Source organism: Oratosquilla oratoria, chromosome 17 (assembly GCF_046742065.1).
Source record: "Oratosquilla oratoria isolate Oo_2021 chromosome 17, ASM4674206v1, whole genome shotgun sequence".
NCBI lineage: Eukaryota > Metazoa > Arthropoda > Malacostraca > Stomatopoda > Squillidae > Oratosquilla > Oratosquilla oratoria.
The window spans coordinates 28,993,986-29,016,855 of NC_134793.1; the positions used below are offsets into that span (position 1 = coordinate 28,993,986).

The 22,870-nt window shown below is 37.9% G+C and overlaps 1 protein-coding gene across 3 annotated transcripts in view; it reads right to left on the reverse strand.

Moving 5' to 3' along the window:
• The window catches only part of LOC143034567 (uncharacterized), a 428,587-nt gene that overhangs the window by 80,022 nt on the left and 325,695 nt on the right, over positions 1–22,870 (reverse strand). Inside the window, exon 3 of one of the 3 annotated variants that reach the window (XR_012967264.1) lies at positions 5,452–5,629. The exons of the other annotated variants lie outside the window; for them this stretch is intronic. The gene's annotated coding sequence lies outside the window, so the exon portion shown is untranslated. Of the gene's footprint in view, positions 1–5,451; positions 5,630–22,870 lie in introns of those variants that run through there. 3 annotated transcript variants of the gene reach the window in all.

A 22,870-nucleotide genomic window follows, 5' to 3' on the forward strand; every position in this document is an offset into this window, starting at 1 on the left:
GATGGATGCAAGTGCAGATAACTAGTTTTACTCAAAGGGGTTGGGCATTCTTGGTAATGTGAGATTCAAAAGTACACCAACTCGTTTACAAACCTTCATCAGAAACTCATATAAACACACATACAGTACACGTACACACACACACACACACACACACACACACACACACACACACGCACACGCACGCGCACACACACACGCACACACACGCACGTACACACACACACACACGCACGCACACACACACACACACACACACACACACACACACACACACACACACACACACACACACACACACACACACACACACACACACACACACACACACACACACACACACACACACACACACACCACTGGTTCAGCTTACGGGTCACTCAGTGGAAAGGTTTCGTGGTTATGTCAAAGAGTTGAGTGTGGAACATTGCAATGTAGTGTGCTCTGTGTCCTCTGTGTGGTATTTGCGTCTGGGTCGGTTGGTGTCTGTTGCTTGTTTCAGTGTTGGGTGGTGACCTGAACGGAGGAGTGCTAGAGACACCCTTTGCTTGTCTTGGGAATCCTTTCTATGTTGGGTTGATTTTTGAAGGAATGTGGGCAAGCATAGAATCTGACGGAGAGTGGTTCTTTTGTTAACTGTTTGCGTACTTGTTTTGAGTTCATGTCGATATACTGGGGGCTATAATTAAGATCGAAAGTATATAAACAACATGGAAGAGGGTCCCCATCCTGGAAGGCATACCATATAAGGAAACACTAGAAAAACATAGATCTCTGCTCATTAGATTTAGAAAGAAGAGAAGTGATGTAACTGCTGAGTTCAGAACAATGGGGAAAAAAGAACAAAACTGACAGAGTAAATATCGTTTTCAGAGATAGAAGAATAAGAAGAGGCCCTGGGAAAAGCAAGCTTAGCCGCATAACTGTAGGGGTACATTTACCTCCGCGTTTCTACAAATTATAATGGAGAATTTGCTGTATACAGACGCCTCCATTCTTTCAGGCGCACCAACACGCATCGCAAGGTCATCGACTTTCCCACAGTATACTCATTCTTAAGAATTACATGTATTACCACACAGTTTACATTCTAAGCGTGCCTAATAAAATATCCAATTAATTACCTGTCATATGAAGTTTGATGGGAATCGTTTCCAAGATTACGGGTCTCTTTAGACTAGAAACAATCGCCTGGGGCCAGATTCATAAAAGATCCTAGCCCCTAAGTCTAGACATAAATTTTCAAAATGGCGGAGACCTAAATGCTTATGTCTAGACATAAGCATTTAGGTCGCCGACATAGGGATTTAGATCAAATCTCCGCCATTTTTAAGATTTATGTCTAGACTTAGGCGTTAGAACCTTTTATGAATTCAGCCCCTGGATCCAGTCTGAATAAACTGTTTGAAGTAGCAACTGGTTCTTAGCTTCATTTGGATACACTCGCCTCCCAATCTAAAGGCCTTCGATGAAAAGAAGAATTTTGGATGAAGGGACATCGCTTCTCCCGCCCGCTCTCCGGCTCCGAAGGAAAAAGAACATAACAACATAAGAACATAAGAATGAAGGAGACTGCAAGAGACCATAAGGCCTACACCAGGCAGCTCCGTATCCATCACCACCCGTCATCCCCATCCATAAAGTTGTCTAATCGTTTCTTAAAACAACTGATAGTTTCAGCTCACACTACATGGTTACTAGGAATGGAGCAAGACAGAGTACCTCCATTTTTGGGCCCGACAACTGAAGCTGGTTTACCCCCACCACTTCATAATATGGCGACCCTCTCCCTCACCCACTCACGAAAATACCGAGTGGACATGGAAAAAACCCTTCGGGCAGTGTCATTTTATCATCCATTCACCATTCTCCAATCACACCTATCTCTTGCCCTCTCCTAATCAACACATATTCCCCTTTTACTCAAAACACCCATCATCCATCCATCCATCGCACTCTTGGTCTCCCTTCAAGTTCACTAAATTCACCTCTGCGTTCCATTTTTTTTTTGGGGGGGGGAGGGGGGGGGCTTATCTTTCTTCATTCATTTTTCTATTTGCCCAGACCATTCCAGTATTCCTTGATCGACCCTAACTACCGTCTCTCTTTCTTCCCTGGTTCTCCTCCTCACCTCCTCATTTCTCACTCTATCCATCCTCGTAACCCTCACCATACTTCTCAGACATCTCAATTCAAACGCACTTCAACTCTTCCTTTCTATCTCTCTTAAATTCGAAATCTCTACTCCATTGGTATATATATACTGTGCGTGTGTGTGTGTGTGTGTGTGTGTGTGTGTGTGTGTGTGTGTGTGTGTGTGTGTGTGTGTGTGTGTGTGTGTGTGTGTGTGTGTGAATTGGATTTAATGGAACTGCGGGGTCCTTGAACACTTACATTTAATAAAACAATGGTGATGGGAGACGGGAAATGTTGTGGACCTTAAAAGTGACGGAGGCTGTTGAAGTCACCATGGAGATATATTCAGGTTCTGAAATGACCTTAGTTGTTACAAAAATGTATAGTGCATGTCACGGCATTATGACGGGTGAGCGCCACGGCATAATGCCGTGACGAGCACTGTACATGGTGATTGTAATGGACATATTATGAGCGAGGTTTTGCGTGGTGACCCCGAGCTCACAGCTTTTGTTTACCTTCTACAAAACTCTTGGGAAATTCCCTTGACATGCCCTCGCCATGGTTTTCACTCCTTCTTCTTCTTCCTGTTTTCTTGGTTTCTGTTCTTATCCCATTGTTATCGCCTCCCTTCCCCATTTTCTTAATCTTTCTTCCCAGTTAGTTAGCTTCTTCTTGCTTTGTTCATCTTTGTCTATCTGTTATTTTGTCTGTTTATCTGTCTGTATGTATGTCTGTCTGTCTGCCTGTCTGTCTATCTGTATATCTGCGTGCCTGTCTGTCTGTCTCTGTCTGTCTCTCTCTATCTCTCTTTCTCTCTCTCTTTCATTCACTCTCTCTGTCCCATACATAGAATTACCTGGTATTCCCTTTGTCCAAAATAATTTTGTCGCTCATCATCTCTATCAGTGAGCCAGTTATCGATTTCCCACGGGCTCATTGTCAACACTGAGGACACAAAAGCGTCTCAGACTTTAAGTGGTCTTGCTCACAAAGGAAGAAAATCTTCTATATTTCCTTGCCCAGTGCAATTTCTCAAATTCATTAATTTTTCTTTTACCATTTTTTTTTTATCTTTCTCCACTGATGATGTCCTCCAGTTGGTCTTCACTATCGTACGTATACTCCCATTTTAATGCTACACACACACACACGCACGCGCACACACACGCACACACACACACACACACACACACACGCACGCACACACACATACACACACACACACACACACACACACACATATCTCGTGGCGCCGTGGTTAGAGTTCTCGTCTGTCACTACGGCGGTCCGGGTTCGACTCCCGCCCAGGGCTAAAAGAATTTCAGTATCGCTTCGCTGAGGGGTATCACTCCAACTCTCGTGGGCGTGGAGTTGGGTGTGTGTGCGTGTAAGGTCAAACACTAATACTTAGTGTTCCTCGTCGTCACTAATTGTATTGAGTCATCCTCTTCAGCCCTTCATCATAATAATAATGCAGGAGGATACCATCTCCCAGTGCTACTCGAAATGGTGGTCCGTTCGCGGACCGGTGCCGGTTCGAGAGCCGTCAGCAACCGGTTTGTGGCTCAGAGTGTCCGGGCCATGATGCTAGGGAATCATTTGAGGAATCGGTAGAATCTAAGGAATGATATGGATATTCGTTCTCCATTGCGCGTGGCGGCACTGTCCTAAACTAAACTACGATTGGATAAACCGACAAAGAAGAAGAAGGCTCACCTCTCACAAGAGTAAAGATTAAGGTTATATAATGTTTATTTTTGTGTTCGTTAGGATTGGCCAAATATTAAGTACGGTCCATACTGTCTTCCATGACTTTCCCTCTCTCTCTCTCTCTATCCCGGTATTATTTTCACTCCAAAAATGCCACTGCCTACCACCCTCCATGCTCCTCTGACAAGCTAAACCATCCCGCTCTATCTCTTGTAATGTGTGTCTTCCATAAACTACTCCTACGGGCTCAAAGCCCGTGGGAGTGACATTTCACTCCCAATAATAACAATAACAATAACAATAATAATAATAGTAATAATAATAATATTAATAGTAATATTAATAGTAATAATAATAGTAATAATAATAGTAATAATAATAGTAATAATAATAATAATAGTAATAATAATAACAAACAACAACAAACAACAACAACGACAACAATAACGACAATAACGACGATAATAATGACAATGATGATAATGATATTAATGATATTAATGATAATAATGATAATAATGATAATAATAATAATAATAATAATAATAATAATAATAATAATAAAATGAAATATACATAGATAAAAAATGGTCCCCCACCCAGGACCCATACTCTCAATTTTGAGACTCATTTTTTTCAGTTTCTATGTTGTCTTCCACTGCTCTTGTGTACATTATTTCCAATGTCAGCCTCGTTTGTGCTTTCACCGACTCGTGTAATTCTTACCCCTCTCCGAACACACTTGCGAAAGAAAGAACGAATAAAAACACATTTGAAACAAAAGAGAAGGCACACAATAAATGGCTGATACAAGAATAAATGCAAAAGGAATATAATACTAGAAGTGAAAACAAGATACAATATACATAAGGTCGAGTAAGCATACTAGAGAATCAAATGAAAATGTGTTTGCAGAATTATGAACGGATATGAAAAAGCATTACAATAAGAGAATTTGTTGAAGAATGAAATGAAAACATTGTCCACACTTTCACGAGAAAAATACATAGATAAATACACAGGTAAACAAATTAGCAAATAGATAAGATTATAAACAAATAAATTAATAAATAAATGAATGAATAAATAAATAAATAAATAGACAAATAAATGAATAAATAAAAAATTAGAAAAAAGATAAATAAACAGACAAATAAATGAATAAATAAATGAATAGACAAACAAATAAATAGATAAACAAATAAAACGAACAAATAAATAAACAAATGAATGAACAAATAGATAAATGAATAGATATATAGTTAAACAAATAAAAAAATAAAGTAAATGAGAGACAAATAAACAAATAAATGAATGAATAATTGAATGAGAAGTAAATGAATAAACAATCTCAATTTTACCAAGAACCAAGCCCACTTGTAGCAGTCGATTCCAATCCTGCGGGGTTAGATTAACCCCGAGGTAGAAGAATATTTTACTCTCGGTAGCATAGTTGGAAGAGCAACGACCTGCCACGCGCAAGTCTCGGGTTCGAGTCCGGGGACAACTGTCGGAATTATTTGATTGACATCGTCGTCATTGGCGATTCTATTCAGGTATTACAACAACGAAAGTCTATCAAGGATACGTACCAGCTTAACCACTAGCTACAAGTGGGCTTGGTTCTTCGTAAAATTGAGATTAGGACGGTAGTTAGCAGTCGACTCAAATCCTGCGGGGTTAGATTAACTCCGAGGTTGAAGAATCTTATAGTCTCGGTAGCATAGTTGGAAGAGCAACGACCTGCCACGCGAAGTCTCGGGTTCGAGTCCGGGGACAACTGTCGGAATTATTTTATATATATATATATATATATATATATATATATATATATATATATATATATATATATATATATATATATAGTGTGTGTGTGTGTGTACAAACACACACACACATACACACACACACACACATATATATATATATATATATATATATATATATCATATATAAATATATATAATATGTGTATGTACATATGTAATATATATATGTATATATACATATATATATACATATGTATGATATATATATTTATATATATATATATATATATATATATACATATATATATATACATATATATATATATATATATATGTTGAAGTGCGTAAGACAGAATGAGTGGAAGGGTGGTGAGGTAAACACCAGGAACCGTTTGAGTTTTATAAATCTCCAATGGTTCCTGGTGTTTGCCTCACCACCTTTCCACTCATACACACACACACACACACACACATATATATATATATATATATACAAATGTATATATATACATATATATATATATACATATGTACGAATATATATATATATACACACACACACACACACACACATCTATATATATATATATATATATATATATATATATATGTATATATATATATATATATATATATATGGGGTGGTGCGAGAGGTAAATGCAAGGGTAGTGGGCAAGGGATTGGAGATGGTTAAAGAAAATGGAGAAAAGTGGGAGGTGAGCCAGCTGTTGTTTGCTGACGACACTGCGCTTGTGGCAGGATCGGAGGAGGGATTGAGGAAGTTGGTGGCAGAGTTTGGAAGAGTATGTGATAGAAGAAAGCTAAAGATAAATGTGGGTAAAAGTAAGGTGATGAGATGTACAAGGGGTGAAAGTGGCAGTAGACTGGAAGTGAGCATTAAGGGAGAGCGACTGGAGGAAGTGGATAGTTTTAGATACTTGGGTGCAAATGTGGCAGGAAAAGGTGGAGTGAAGGTGGAGGTAGAATGTAGATTGAGAGAAGAGAGTAAATGCCTTGGTGGATTAAAGAGTGTAATGAGGAATAGACATTTGGGAATGGATGCTAAGAGGAGACTGTATGAAGGAGTGACTGTGCCAACAGCACTCTATGGAGCAGAAACATGGAACATAAAAGAAGAAGAGAGGAGTTTGAATGTGTTTGAGATGAGGTGTCTGAGAAGTATGATGGGAGTTACTAGGCTAGACAGAGTGAGAAATGAGGAGGTGAGGAGGAGAGCAGGGATGGAAAAGGAGCTGGGAGATAGGGTTGATGAAAGAATATTAGGATGGTTTGGACACATGGAAAGAATGAGTGAAGAAAGACTAGTAAAAGAGGTATGGAAGGCAGATGTGGAGGGAGTGAACATGAGGGGACGTTCTAGGATGAGGTGGATGGATGGGGTGAAGGGGGCTTTGGTTAAGAGGGGAATGTCTGTTGAGGAAGGACGGGAGAGGACAGAAGACAGGGGTGAATGGAGAATGGTTGTATATGGATGATGTTGTGATTGCATGAGGTGGAATGGGCGGGTGGATGGGGGGTGAGTATGTGTGAGCAAAATTTGACGCAGCCCGAAGGGATTTCTCCCCGTCCTCTCCTTTTATGCAACGGGGGGACGGAGAGGGGGGGTCGCCGATTTAATGAAGCGGCCTTGCTGTGGATGTGCTGTGTCTTGCGACACTGCTTCTGACCTAGGGCAGTGGACAAGGTGCAGGGATGACCCGTCATCCAGGAGGTGCTAAGATAAGAGGGAGGGTGGATGGGTGTGTAGTGTATTCAGGGATGGAATGGGTGGAAATGATTTTATGCCTTTCCCTTTTTGGCTACCTCCTTTGTAAGGGGGAAAAAGCCTTGGTATATGTATGTATATATACACAGATAGGTAGATAGGGAATCAGATTGATGAACCAACAGACAAACAAACAAACAAAGACGCACCTGTATAAGCTAACTAGATAAATGAACAGATGGATGAATATACAAACATCGAATTGAAATACAAAACACTGAGGCTTGAATGACAATGGAGATGTACAATATGCAAAAGAGAAAAGATAAAAATTCAAATGAAGAATTCCTCGTCGGGTTCACACGCAGGAAAAGATGTAGAAAGGGAACTATATGTATATAAAAAAACAATATAGAAACAAAGGATAAATATGAAATATTTATGGTAAAGTAAAAAAAAAATGAAATAACAGGACGAAAAGGAAATACACAGGAAGGTGAAAAAAGGAGTAAAAGGTTGCAGAGGAACTAAGCCAGCTGATTGCAATAGTATCTGAGAAGTCAGCAAATAAGAGTGGGAATTCCACTGAAATGAAAGCAGAAATAGGCCTAAAGACTGGACCCGCCCGGTAGCAAACTGATGTATATGTTGAGCATAATACACGTAACACACACACACACACACACACACACACACACACACACATGCACGTAAGAAAAAGTGAGAATATATAAAAATATAAATATATAGATAGACACAGAGAGAGATAGAGAGAAGGGGAGAGGGAGAGAAAAAAAGATGGAGAGAGGAAGACATATACACATATATACACATACATATATATACTATATATGTATATATATATATGCATATATATATATATATATATATATATATATATATATATATGCATTATATATATACATATATAGTATATATTTATATATATATATATATACAGTATATATATATATATATATATATATATAGAGAGAGAGAGAGAGAGAGAGAGAGAGAGAGAGAGAGAGAGAGAGAGAGAGAGAGAGAGAGAGAGAGAGAGAGAGAGAGAGAGAGAGAGAGAGGGAGGGGGAAAGAGAGAGAGGGAGGGAGAGAGAGAGAGAGAGAGAGAGAGAGAGAGAGAGAGAGAGAGAGAGAGAGAGAGAGAATTGCTTTTAAACAAGTAAACCAACAAAGCCGGCCGTCCCGTCCCGGCCCTCGAGGACCGAATAGCGGGGAGAGGGAGAGCGCGCGCGTCCCGTGGCCCAGAGGCGCTGCCGTGCCAAGACCCCACAGAAAGGCAGCCTAGAAAGTCGTGTATGAAAGAAAAAAAAAAAAAAAATCGCCGGATATGAAAATCCGATCGCCATCTCGCCTCCAAAGTTGTCACCCCTCCAATCCTTTTGGCGCGAAACTGCCAGAAACCACACCGAAAAAGGCAGAATTCTTTTCCTTTTCCTCCCTTTTCCATTTTTTATCTCTATCCCTTTTTTTCCCCCACCCTGGCCATTGATCGGGAAGGCGACGTCGAATTTTTCCAGGCCATTCGATGCCACGGCGATTGAAAAGTCTAATTATGCATGTGAGAGGTCGTAAAGACTCCGAGGATGGAAGTTTTTCCTTTGCCAAAGGGGACCGGAGTGCCAACCGTCCTGAACAAGACACTCCAGCAGAACATAACCCGTTCAGAGATGACCAAAAGCTACCCCAAAATAATTTTCTTTCAATTTCTGGAACTCCGAAAGTGGAGCCTCTTGTTGTTATATATATATATACCAACAGAGAGAAATCGCACTGAGGACAAATATTTCGACAACTGAATCTAACTGGCAACTCGGCCATGCCCTGACGGATGCTCAGAAGCTATCTATTTCATGTTTCCGTCACTATGTCGGTCGCCCATTGCGATGCAAATCGGTCACGAGCGAGTAAAATCTGCCCTCAATTTCCATACAGCCGTTTGGGGGTTCCCGAAGCCCTCAGAATGAACGTTTGTGTTACGCAAAATGTGTTCTTCATATTGAACTGTGGGAAACGTGGCGAACCTGTCTACTTAATCTGGGCTGTGTTGTTAGTTACAAATTTTCTTTCTCTTTTTTTCTTTTTTATCTAGAATTCCCCTATCAACTTTTCGTTTATTATTATTACTATTATTGAGATTAAAATGAACACCATGAATGAAGCCGACACTTCGACACCGTTAGCGACGACGACAACGATGACGACGACAGTGACGTCATCAATGACGCAGCATCTGCTAAGGGTGATTAATGATGATGATAATGGCGTGCGCGTACAATATTCATTTAAGTTTTACTGAGTCTGTTGTTACTTTTAATACATCTCTTTACTTTCATGTCGTGTTGGTTTACTTCTTTGTTAGTGTTGCTGGAAGCGTTTGGTGCACTGAGCATTAGTACTACTTCGTGGTTTGAATTTTTAGATATTTTCCTTATGGTATGTCTAATTCCTTTGCAAGTCTTCATAGTTTCCTGACTCTCACAAAGCCGGATCTCTCATTTTGCCCTTCTAATATTTCTTTGTGTCATCTTTTTTTGCTTGTTTTCTCCATCATCCTCTTAGATGTCCCTTTTTTTCCAAAAGAAGATGCTGTAATGACTGCCCTATATTCTATATTGTTTCTTTGTTTGTTATTATTTGTCCGCTTGTTTATTATCATTTGATTGATTATCATTTACTATTTATGTCAATTTATTATTATTTCCTCTTTACCTGTTATTTAACTTTACCTATCTATCTATTTGATTTATTATTATTTTTATTATGGTAATTATGATTAATTAATTAATATATTTATTCATTCATTTATCATTATCATAATTTTTTTCGCATCCGACCTAGTTATGGACCAAAAGGTCTCCTGTCGTCATGCTCCTCCTTTGTAATCCTTTGGATGTAGCACTCGCCTCTCTGGGTCGATAGGTTTCAGTGGTCACTTTCATGACATCTTGCTGTAGTCCAAAAGGTGCCACTATTGACCACATACAGTATATTCAGAAGTATTTCAGTCTAACTGAACTTTGTGTTCGGTACATATCTCGATGTTTCTCCTTCAGGGCTTAAGCTGTTTATTTGTTCATCATTGACTTTGTAGATTCAGCAGTCTTGTTTCATTCAGTTTGTCAACTGAGTAGCTCTCACCTAAGGGAAATTATTTCAATTATGTTGCTTATTTTTTGTACTTTTTCATATAGAGATTCTTCTTCCCTCAGTTCCAACCCAATCACCGGCTCTATAATTTTAATAGTCTCCGAATATTTCGGCTTCATATGTGTTTTCTGACGGGAAAGGTGCAAGAAGACTGCCTAAGTTTTGAAAAACAACGAAAGCGATTGATAACGAAAATATGTCTCTTCTGTTAAGGTGTTTAAACTTCTCTATTGAGGTATTAGATGCGTTACATTTTGAATGAAAGGGGAAGTTTACTCCTTCTCCTTCTCTCTCTCTCTATCTATCTCTCTCTTTTCTCTCTCTCTCTCTCTCCCTCTCTCTGTTTCTCTCTCTCCCTGTTTCTCTCTCTTTGTATATATATATATATATATATATATATATATATATATATATATTATATGTGTGTGTGTGTGTGTGTGTGTGTGTGTGTGTGTGTGTGTGTGTGCGTGCGTGTGTGCGTGTGTGTACCTCTTTCTCTTTCTCGTTTTTTTTTTCATTCACTTTTCTCCTAGAGCGTTGCCAGTCCTACATCACAAGGAAACGCAGGGTACAATTCTGACTAACAGGAGTACAAACACAACACGATTCCACTATTTTATGAAACTTTTCCTTCCCTAGGGCTGGATAAGTCCCTAAGGTTGGATACAAAGGAAGTTCAACTTAAATATATAATACTTGGTCAATGGTAACATGCAGCTATGCCTACTACCACTGCCACTGTTACGACTACAAGTATTACTAATACTACCTGTGGTACTGCCGTTAGTAATGGTAATGGTAATATAATTACCTTGATTAGCATGAGTAAATATAAGTAGATAATTAAGTAGACAAAAGATAGATGAATAAATAGATAAATGAATAAACAAATGAATAAATAGGTAAGTTAATAGATTAATATATAAATGAATGAAATAATAGATAAATGAGTAAAAAGTTTATTTATTAATTAATAGATGAATAAGTAGATAAATGAATGTGAATAAATTAATTAATAAGCTAGTAAATAAATGAATCAATAAATAAATACATTATCTAATAGATGAATGAATAAATGATAAATAATGAAGAAATAGATAAATAGATAGCTAGATAAACTAGTAAATATATAAACGAATAGATCATAAATATATGAATTAATGAATAGATAATGATATCCATACTGTCGTGTTCATGTATACATATAATAACAGTGGAGTATCCCGCCGTAGTCATTGATAAAGGCAGTCCATACACACAAGGACAAAGATAACAGTTTCAGCTAAAGCTATGCACATAAGCGCCTTCAGTCCTGAAGTGAGTTCTTGGTCTGTTATATGCAGCATATACTCATTCCTTTCAGTCCTATGTTGTTGTGGTGTACGCGCGTGATAATGCGATTGTCATGCATTGTGCTTGCGAGTAGATTGGAAAATGCATGATTTCCCCCTTTTGTATATAAGTACTATGAAATATATTTATATTAATTTACTATGATTATTGTATTAATTGCATTTCCATGATGGTCGTCTATGTTTTTCCCGCCAACCCAAAGTGACGTCCGTTTTCTATTACGCGTTTGTGTTGTAGTGCTTTAAATTGTAAAATTAATACACTGTTTTGCCTTGCAATATACTTTTATTGGCCACCCGCGTACATAGTCGTTCAGTATTCTTTTTATGACTGAAGATTCATCTCCGCTAAAAAAGAAGAAGAAGAAAAAAAAAAAAAAAAAAAAAAAAGGCTGGTCAGTGTCAGCTGTTACGTTTTCTTCGTTCTACATTCTACTCCTTAAATCTCTCCATTATCACATTTATTATACGATTTCCTTGGTGCGATATTGTCCCCCCCAAAAAAGGAGGTCTGGCTACTACTGACAAAGAAAAAATAAATAGATAAAAAATAAATGAATAAGCAAACAAATAGAATGGAATAAATAAACAAATGAATACAATAAAATAGAATAAAATAATCTAAGAAAAATAATTTGATAAAGATGGATAAAATAGATGAACAAATAGAGTAATAGATAAATAAACGAACAAATAAACAAATAAATACGTGAATACATGATTGAACAAATAGATCGATAGATAAAAAAGTTGAATAAAAAAAAAATGTAAAATTAATTAGCTTAGGTAAATAGAAGAAGCAAATCCTAAGTGTTTCTCTAGGTTGAATAAAATCGTCCATTATTAGCCATAACAAAGTTCTGATCTTACCGGAAGAGTTCAGGACAAAGAATTAAACATGTTCGTTTTAACAACGATACCAACCCATTGGGAAACCATCTTAGGTAGCATACATTAAAAAAAAAAAAAAAAAAAACATTGAGAAGTGACGAAAAACTATAACTCTGGCGGGTACTAGAACTTTGAATTAGATCTTCAATGAGATTATCAGAGAAATTCTTCGCCATGTTGAGAAAGAAGGAGTATTTGGTTCACTGATCCCTAACGACGACACAACTCTCCCACAGAAAACGGATCCATACACGAGCCCTTCCTCTCTCCCTCCACACTCAACTCCTCATTCTCATGTCCTCCTTTACCAATCACCTCCTTTCTACGTCCCTCAGACAGCCTCAACTAATCTATCAGCACCTTCCTCCTCCTTCCGTTTAAACAATGTCTCGTATATGGAGAACTTAATTGGTTCGTGACATACACGTTTAGACTATGCCTGCGTGCTCTCTGTTCTCCCTCTTATTTGAAATCCAGCATAGCTCAACAAAACCCTTTACTTCAATTTCTTTCTTAACCGTCTCGTTTTGAACGGCTTCGCGTTCGAAATCCGTTTTCACTATATTTTCAAATAAACGAAACAAATTCATTGTTGGTTCAAAATATTGTTGGCCATTTGATATGTTTGCAGCTTATTTTCTTAATATGAAAATATCTGTCCTTAAAATTCTCCGTCTGATATTCGAGTCATTTTAACTTCAAACCAACAGAATTACATAATTTTCGTTATTCAGACATACATTTACTTGTTCACGTTCCGCCAACATTACCAAAAGTATTTTAAATCACAAAAGACGACGAAATCAACTTGTCTACGATTATAATTTCTCAAGGAGCCATTAAATTGGAACTACGATAGGGAATAGCGGACACACAATATTCGAATCAAGGAATTGCTCTGAAGATACATCGGGTATCCTCCGCTCTGTTACGTGGCAACTCCATCAGTTCACCAAACCGAAGTAAGATCTTCCTTCATGCAAACGATATTGGAAGTTGCAAATATTCACATAGTATATCCGGCCTCAATCTTTCACACTTCTTTACGGAGTGAAAGTTCACCCTTATTTGCTGTAACACAGACCGTGCTCATTATGTCTGTAATATATATATATATATATATATATATATTATATATATATATATATATATATATATATATATATATATATATTATAACCTGATCCCCCCACTTCCTCCCCCATTCCTCTCAACTCAAGACCACTCCCAGCTTTCAATTTACGGGTGTTTAGATATAAGAGGTATGCGAGAAATCTCAAGCAGGACGATTCCTTAATGTTTTTATTATTCAAATGACATGAAGAGCACGGCGAAGAGGAGGAGGAGGAGGAGGAGGAGGAGGAGGAGGAGGAGGAGGAGGAAAAGAGGAGTAGGAAAGAGGAGGATGAGAAAAATGGTGTCGACGACGAAGAGTCGTCGGGACGCGAACTGGGAATCGGGTGAGACGGTTCGGACAAATTGCCAGAAGCTGGTTTGCCGGGAGGGCGCCCACGCCCACGCCCACGCCGGCGTGGAAGAAATGTCCGGGCGAGAGAAGGAAAACACTCTGGAACCTCCGCCTATTGGTGGGCGACGTGGGGGGGTTCACCTATTACAAGGTGAACCCGGAGACAGACGCGCTGGGTGACAGGAAACTTGTGTGAAGTCAACCCATGGGCGATGGAAACCATTCGGACAAAGCACATCATTCAAACACCTTGACTCAGAGGTCCATAAAGGCCTGCAACCGGGAGATCCCGGATCGTCACGTGTATGGACAGTCCTTACGCAAAACGAATCCACAATAACTAACAACATACCCAGGCAGAAGATGACCTACGCATTACTATACTGCATGTTGAAGGAGACAAGAGAGAGACGGATTACCAAGCGAAGACAAATGGGGGAGGGAGTGGGAGAGGGTGAAGGGGAGAGGGGGCAGGAGAGCTGGAGACGGTGGAGGATGGAGACAAGGCAGTCGACGAGCCTTCATCTGTTCGTATTAGAAGCGAGGAGAACGTAATGTTGTGTTTTATGGTCGTGCATTTGGGTGGCGGCGCGCGGGGAATTAGGGAGCACAAGACTACAAGAAGGAAAACGGGGCACATGCTTTAGCAAAGGACGCGGGACATGGGAGATACGACCGGCTCTAATAGCTTCCATTCTTTACAATTGTATTTGTGTAATTGCGCGCACGCGCGTGTTCAACCGTGCGCGCGTATCTGAGTGCACTTTGTGTGTGTGTGTGTGTGTGTGTGTGTGTGTGTGTGTGTGTGTGTGTGTGTGTGTGTGTGTGTGTGTTTTGTGTGTGTGTGTGTGTGTTTTGTGTGTGTGTGTGTGTGTGTGTGTGTGTGTGTGTGTGTGTAAGAGCGAGCGACCGAGAGAGAGAGAGAGCAAGAGATATATAGAAAGAGGAAGGAAGAAGTAAGGAAGGAAGACAGGAAGGCAGGAAGGAAGGCAGAAAGGTAGTAAGGAAGGCAGGGAGGAAGAAGAGACATGCTGCACGGAGAAACGTAGGCAAACTCGTTCACTTAAGGGCGCGAAGTGACCCGTGCAAGACGACGAAGCGGGTTGCCAAGTGACGAGAAGGGACGCGAATGTAGCGAAGCGGCTGGGGTCAGATGGAAAAGGAGTATTAGAAGCCCGAGGTGAAAAGGTGGCGGGAGGATAAGGAGTAAAAGGAAATAAAATGGAATAAAAAAGAAGTAAGACAAATGGAAACATAAATGAATAAGATAAGAGAATTAATTAGATGTATTTTTAAAAGTCCGAGGTGAAACGGTAGTGGGAGGATAAGGACGAAAATGAAATTAAATGGAATAAAAAAGAAGTAAGACAAATGGAAACATAAATGAATAAGATGAAACAGAATAAAATAAGTAGTTGAATAATTAGATGTATTTTTAGAAGTCTGAGGTGAAAAGGTGGTGGAAGACTAAAGAGTAAAAGGAAATAAAATGGAATAAAAAAGAAATAAGACAAATGGAAACATAAATGAACACGATAAAACAGAATAAAATAAATAGTTAAATAAATAGATGTATTTTTAGAAGTCCGAGGTGAAAAGGTGGTGGAAGACTAAGGATGAAAAGGAAATGAAATGGAATAAAAAAGAAATAAGACAAATGGAAACATAAACGAATAAGATAAAACAGAATGAAATAAGTAGTTAAATAATTAGATGTATTTTTAGAAGTCTGAGGTGAAAAGGTGGTGGAAGACTAAGGACGAAAAGGAAATAAAATGGAATAAAAAAGAAATAAGACCAATGGAAACATAAATGAATAGGATAAAACAGAATGAAATAAATAGTTAAATAAATAGATGTATTTTTTAGAAGTTCCGGCACTGGGACTCGAACCCTTGGCTGTGTGCTAACATAAGTACAAATCCATTTCCGGAGATTCTAAAAACCCAATTGTCCTATATTCACAAATAGAAAAACGAATAAATAGATAAATGAATGAATGAATGAATAGATAAGTAGATATATAAACAAATTAATGAATAGATAAGTATATGAATAAATAGATATACATTTAGAGAAAATATACAAATGAATGAATATGTAATTAAATATTTAAGATAGAAAGGTTAAATTAAATAAGATAAAACAAAATAAAACAGAACAAGATACAATAAGACAAAATACAACGAAATAAGATAAAGCAGAACAAAACAAAAAAGAGAGCCTGATGATAATGGAACGCAAAATAATGGTTGTTGTTGAATATATCTTTATCTAGAACAGACAAAAATTGCTTATAGACTTCTTTTGGTAAGATTTTAGGTCTGAACTCCCCCTCACACACACACACATACACATACACACACACACACACACACACACACACACACACACACACACACACACACACACACACACACACACACCGAAATTATTTCGGTATCGCTGTGCCTCGGGTCGTTACTCTGACTCTCGTGGGCGGGGAGTTGGGTGTGTGTGTGTGTGCAAGGTCATAGCATTACCCATAGATCGGACCTACGAGCTCTGAGCTCTCTTCCAGGAGGGAAATAGCTGTCGATCACGAGTCCAACACGTGATCCAAAGACCAAGTGAATACACACACACACTCTGTTTTACCACTCCTAGGAGCATCCACATGGACTCTTCCCGGAATCAGGTGAACCGGGGTTTCCGACCTCTTGGGAGAGGGGAAGAAGACACTTGTTTTTGTGTGGCCGAGCTTCAGTGATCCCTAGTCCTCATGGGTTCAGAGGAAGTGGAGGGAAGTGATCAACTCTTTCTACAGCATGCTACGCCAATGCAAAAATATTTATGTGTGTGTGTGTGTGTGTGTGTGTGTGTGTGTGTGTGTGTGTGTGTGTGTGTGTGTGTGTGTGTGTGTGTGTGTGTGTGTGTGTGTGTGTGTGTGTGTGTGTGTTAGCGGTTCATGGAACAACTGCATTGGTCTGGGTTACAATTTATTTCCTGGCGGTATTCCACACAAGACTGGTAAGTCCCGGCATAGCGATCTTGCCAAATTCACGATGAAGTGATTTGAATTCCAAACATTCATCATTCTTACTGTATGAGGTGGTTAATATTCGTTACGAATGGAGTCGACCCCTCTTGTACAAAATTAAATAATGGAAGAGGAAAAAAGTAACGGTAGAGGGCGAAAGGCCAGTGACAAAAGGAAACAAAGGGGGAGTTAAAGACGATGGGAAAATCGAAGAATAATTTTTAAAGTCGGATCAACGGTGTTGCCGAAAAGGAGACGAGGCACTATGAATGGAAGAAACTTACGGACACCCAATCCTGACCCATGTGATATAAATTTTTTACAAATAAATTTTTATATGTTGCGTCCTAATAAGGACTACATGTTAGGGAGGTTAATGGAGCTTAATCAAAGTCTGATGCACAAAACTTATCTATTATACATATGTACGAGTACCATTAGGTCTTGGCATTGCAGACGAACACACCTCAATCCCTAAGTGATGGGTTTCGATGATTATATACATTATATAGACGGCAGTGTCCAATTCTACCGATCTTCGTGACTTACTATTGCAACAGCCCATATTTAGCAAATAGTTGAACAAGTGATCTTAGGGAATGAGGCCTCTTCCGACATTGGAATGTCCTGTCTGAGTCTGTGAAGGTCGTCACATGTCAGATAACGTGAATAAAGTGCAAGCTAAATGTATACAACAATGACTTTATGATGTATTTCTATACATAGTATATATTTTAGAGTAAACGTGATTTCTCGTACGAGGAAGAGCTCAACAAAATATGCACGAGGTGTTGGGCATCTGAGGTACTGAGACAGACTGAAACTCATCTGAGCGGTAGACCAGTAGCTTCCGCTATTTCTCAACGTCCCGAAGAACACTTCGTCACTAAATACTACTGATTTCTGGGTTATGGCCCCTTCCAAGGACACTCAGAGACCCCAGGACGCTGGGTTTGGAACCAGTATCCGGGTATATCATGTTTCTGAAAGTCAAACAATTTCAAACAGTTGAAGAGTGAACGCGTTCAAACAATCTAATTGAGATCTCAATGCGGATAGAGCCTTTAGTTGAATCAAAGAGTTTGGAGTCTGAATAACATTTGCAAAGTGGACCATGGTAACGAAGGAACTGTAACCATTACCTATAAATTCACATATTACAACATTACCCATGAAAAACTACATTGCAATGCACACACGAACGAATATCTTATCCCCTAAGGCGAGCGACCATCACATGATCAGTGCGTGATAATAACTGGGTAGCCAGGAATGTATTTCCAGGCGCGCATTTACACCACATCCTCAAAAAACCTGAACACAAATTAAATCACAAAAAATAACCACATAACATATTTAACTGTATTATAACATTTCATATAATTTTAAACCCTCCATTTGATACAGAAAACCCTAGAAATTATAAAACTGCTAACCCTCATCTCCGGAAGCAGAGCTCAACATTAAAACTGCATAAAGACTCAGACCATGTCCTGGGAGCATCAGCTGCAGGTGAATGTAGATTCGTGGAGAATCTACATCGTGTATTCTAAGTGTCAAATATAGTTAAGAAAAAGAGACACGAGCCTTTCATTAGAATACACGTAACTCACGTATACAGGGACTAAAGGAGCTTCCTTTGCAAAACAGTGAAAAGATCGCATTAAATAAAAAAAAAATAAAAAACCTTGACAGTTGTAATGAACGTTGCAAGAAATGCTAGACTGGGAAAGAAGCCAAGTTCTTGTGAAAGCGTTGCACGGTCTGATAGAGAGGTGATACGAGGCCAGAGACATTTGCTGCCATGTCGACGCTTTAGACGCTTATGTCAGATTTAGTTAACATAGATCCAGGTTGCGTTAAGCTAAACTAGTGATAGTGTTGGACGATGTAAGGAAGGGTGAAAGTGAGTCTACGGTAGTGCAAGGAGAGACAAGGAAATTCTAGAACAATAAAATTGGATAAGGTTAGGAGGTAGTTAGATCAAGATAAAGGCTATTCAAATCCTCTCATCATTTGATTAACCATTTAGCTATTGACTGGGGTGCCACAGAGCTGAATAGTTTTTTTCTGTTGGCAAGCAGAATGAAAAATGTAAATGCCAATCGGTACGGAATGAGCTGAGACTAATCTGATCTAAAAATATAAACATATGTAATGATACTGGTGAATGAAGACGGTAGACGTGCAACAAAGCAAAGAATGGATTTTTTTAATGTCCTGCGTCTCTATTTATTGGGAAAGAAAATGCTAACCAACTAAAACGTCATAGTATGAGAGAGATCTCGTTGACCATTGGGTTAGGGTAGTGGTCCTCAATCTGTTTCCGTGTATACCCCGAACTTATGTATTTCTGTTCTTTAACCTGTTGGAGACCACTTTTCAACACTGAACAGAATCGTCGGACATTCACTAACTGTCACTAGTTTCCGGCTCGTGGCCCTACTAGGGAAACTGTCCCTTTAGGGGCCAGTGGTCATTAGGGTGAGAACCCTGAGTTTTGGGGTACAGTTCCAGCCCTACATGGTTTACAAGACGCTTCTTCTTCAGGATTTTAACAGCCTCAGTAGATAAAGACAAAACAAAATAAGATAGAACAAAATAAAACGAAATAAGATTAAAAAAATAAAAGGATAAAAGATTAATAAATGAATAAATAAAGAGCATAAAATAAAATACAAGAAAAGAAAATAAGACAAAATAAAATAAAACAAAATAAAGTAAAATAAAATAACATAAAATAAAGTAAAATGAAACAAAATTGATAAAAAAATAAAATGAAATGATAAAAATAAAAGGATAGAAATTTATAAATAGATGCATAGATAAAACAAAATGAAAATTAAAACAATAAAAAATAAATAGAAACAAATATAACAAAATAAAATAAAAAAGATAAAATGAAATAAAATAAAATAAGATCAAATAGAATAATATAAAATAAAATAAAATAAAATAAAATAAAATGAAATAAGATTAAATAAAGTTAATAAACAAATAGATTAATAAAAATGAAAAATAGAAAAAGAAAGAAACAAATAAATAGACATATCATAAGATAATAAATAGTATAGATGGATGAATGAATAGATAAATAGACAAATGAATAAATATATAGATGCATATATAAACAACTAAATAGATGAATAAATAGATAAATAAATAAGCAAATGAATTAATCAACAAGTAATTAAATGAATAAATAAACGAATATATAGAATAAAATAGATAGATAACTAAACAAATAAATAAAATAATAAAAAGAAAAGAGGGGGGTGGGTGACAACTTACTACCCATTGTCTGATTCTTCCCGACCTCGGACTCGACCTCGGGCTAAATCCTTTTTCGCTTCAACTTCAGACGTCGGGTATTAGTTTTCTAAGCCTATGTCCAGTTCTTCTCAAGAAGTTCTATTCAGTCTAGGAATGCCCTCGTCTAGAATCTAGACGAGCGCCAACATAGATTCTAGTTAATATTGACTTTCTGTATTGTTGTGGCAAAATAAATAAATAAATGAATAAATAAATAAATAGACAGGTAAATGAATAAATAAGTAAATAGATAAATTGATAAATGAATAATTAAATAGATAGATATAAGAATGAAAAATAAAAAAAATGTATAAATAGACCCAGGGCAATGGGCGAGATGCAGGGATGACCCGTCATCCAGGAGGAGCCAAGATAAGAGGGAAGGAAGGGGGTGGGTGGGAGTGGAGTATGTGGGGATGGAATGGATGGGAGTAGATTTTATGCCTTTGTTCTTTGGCTACCTCCCTTGTAAGGGGGAAAAGCCTTTTGTATACTGTATGTATGTAAGTATGTATGTATTTATGTATGTATGTATGTGTATGTATATATATATATGTATGTATGCATGTATGTATGTATGTATAGTATGAATACAATTTACCGTTTATGCATGCTACAAGTAGGTAGTTTATTTCTATTGGATGACAGGGTTTCATAAGATGTGTTGCTTATGTATTCATATATATATATATATATATATATATATATATATATATATAATTATATAAATACATTATATATCATATATATGTATATACACACACACATATATATATATATATATATATATACATATATATATATACATATACAAATATACATATACATGTTGCATGTTATTATATATATATATATATATATATATATATATATATGTGTGTGTGTGTGTGTGTGTGTGTGTGTGTGTGTGTGTGTGTGTGTGTGTGTGTGTGTGTGTGAGTCCAACAGCTACATACTTCTGCTTATCTTGGATATCTTAAAACGCAGGGCAAAGGTGGCGACCTCAGTTATAGATAAGCACTTCCTGATGACATTTTTCTTCCTTTTTTCATCACAAACAAGCATCATCATCATCAGCAGCAGCAGCATCAGTAGGAGCATCTTCTTCATCTTCATCTTCATCTTCACCTTCATCTTAATCATCATCATCATCATCATCTCCATCATCATCATCATCATCATCATCGGCAGCAGCAGCAGGAGCATCATCTTCATCATCGTCATCATCATCATCATCATCATCTTCATCATCATCGGCAGCAGCAGCAGGAGCATCATCATCATCATCATCATCTTCATCATCATCGGCAGCAGCAGCAGGAGCATCATCATCGTCATCATCATCATGACGCAGAAGACCATGTTACTCATCCATACTTCTTTCTTCTTACATTCTCTTATACAGTAACTGGAAACTAATATTGAAAAAAAGCTGATCACTTTTATATTCTGTCTTACCTTTTTTCTATACTCCTTATTTCTTTTTAACCTTTATGAATGTTCCCAATGATAGAAGCGCTGGTTATTGGTTTCATTAAACTACACGTCTGCATTAATTCACAAATAAAATCATCACTATCAAGATCTCTCATTTCAGTCACTATCATCACTAAACTCACTAACCATCAGCATGTTTAACTACATATTCAAAGCTCCGTGAAAACTAAAATTTCCATAACCATTATATCAACCTGCGATGTCACTGCCTAATAATTACACAACATAAATGCAATCAACGTCATCATTCACAGCCCTAAGCACGACCATCTTACCCTCACAAATATCCCTCACCGGATCTAAGCTAAATCGCTAAATTCACCGGAGATAGTACCGTTTATCACCTATGTAACACAAAATACAGTCAGCATCACTATTAACACTGACCCCAATACCAACGCGGCTCTTTCTGTCTGCATCGCCTTTCGCCATCAAACGCACTACATCCATTAAGCCTTGTGCTATGCTATTTCTCTATTTGGCTACAAAGCACCCAACCCGCGCCCCACGTTGAATTATGTCATTTAGCTGACGTAAGCGGATTTCAGCCCGTTAAAGTAAGAGGATATTTGTTGCAGCAGGGGCTGGACGTCAGTTATCTGACAAGAGTAAGTGCGCGAGTGTTGAGCTTCAGTGTGCATTTACCTAGTGGTAGTGTACGGAGCTGTGCTCATGGGGTTCCGTTTCTATATCTCCATTTATCAAAATTTTCCTTAAATTCGTTAACGTTTGTTAAATTCGTTAGCCTGGATTATATTTTTCAATTTGTTCCACATATTGACGCATCTGTGTGGAAATTTGTGCTTCCTAACAGCTTTT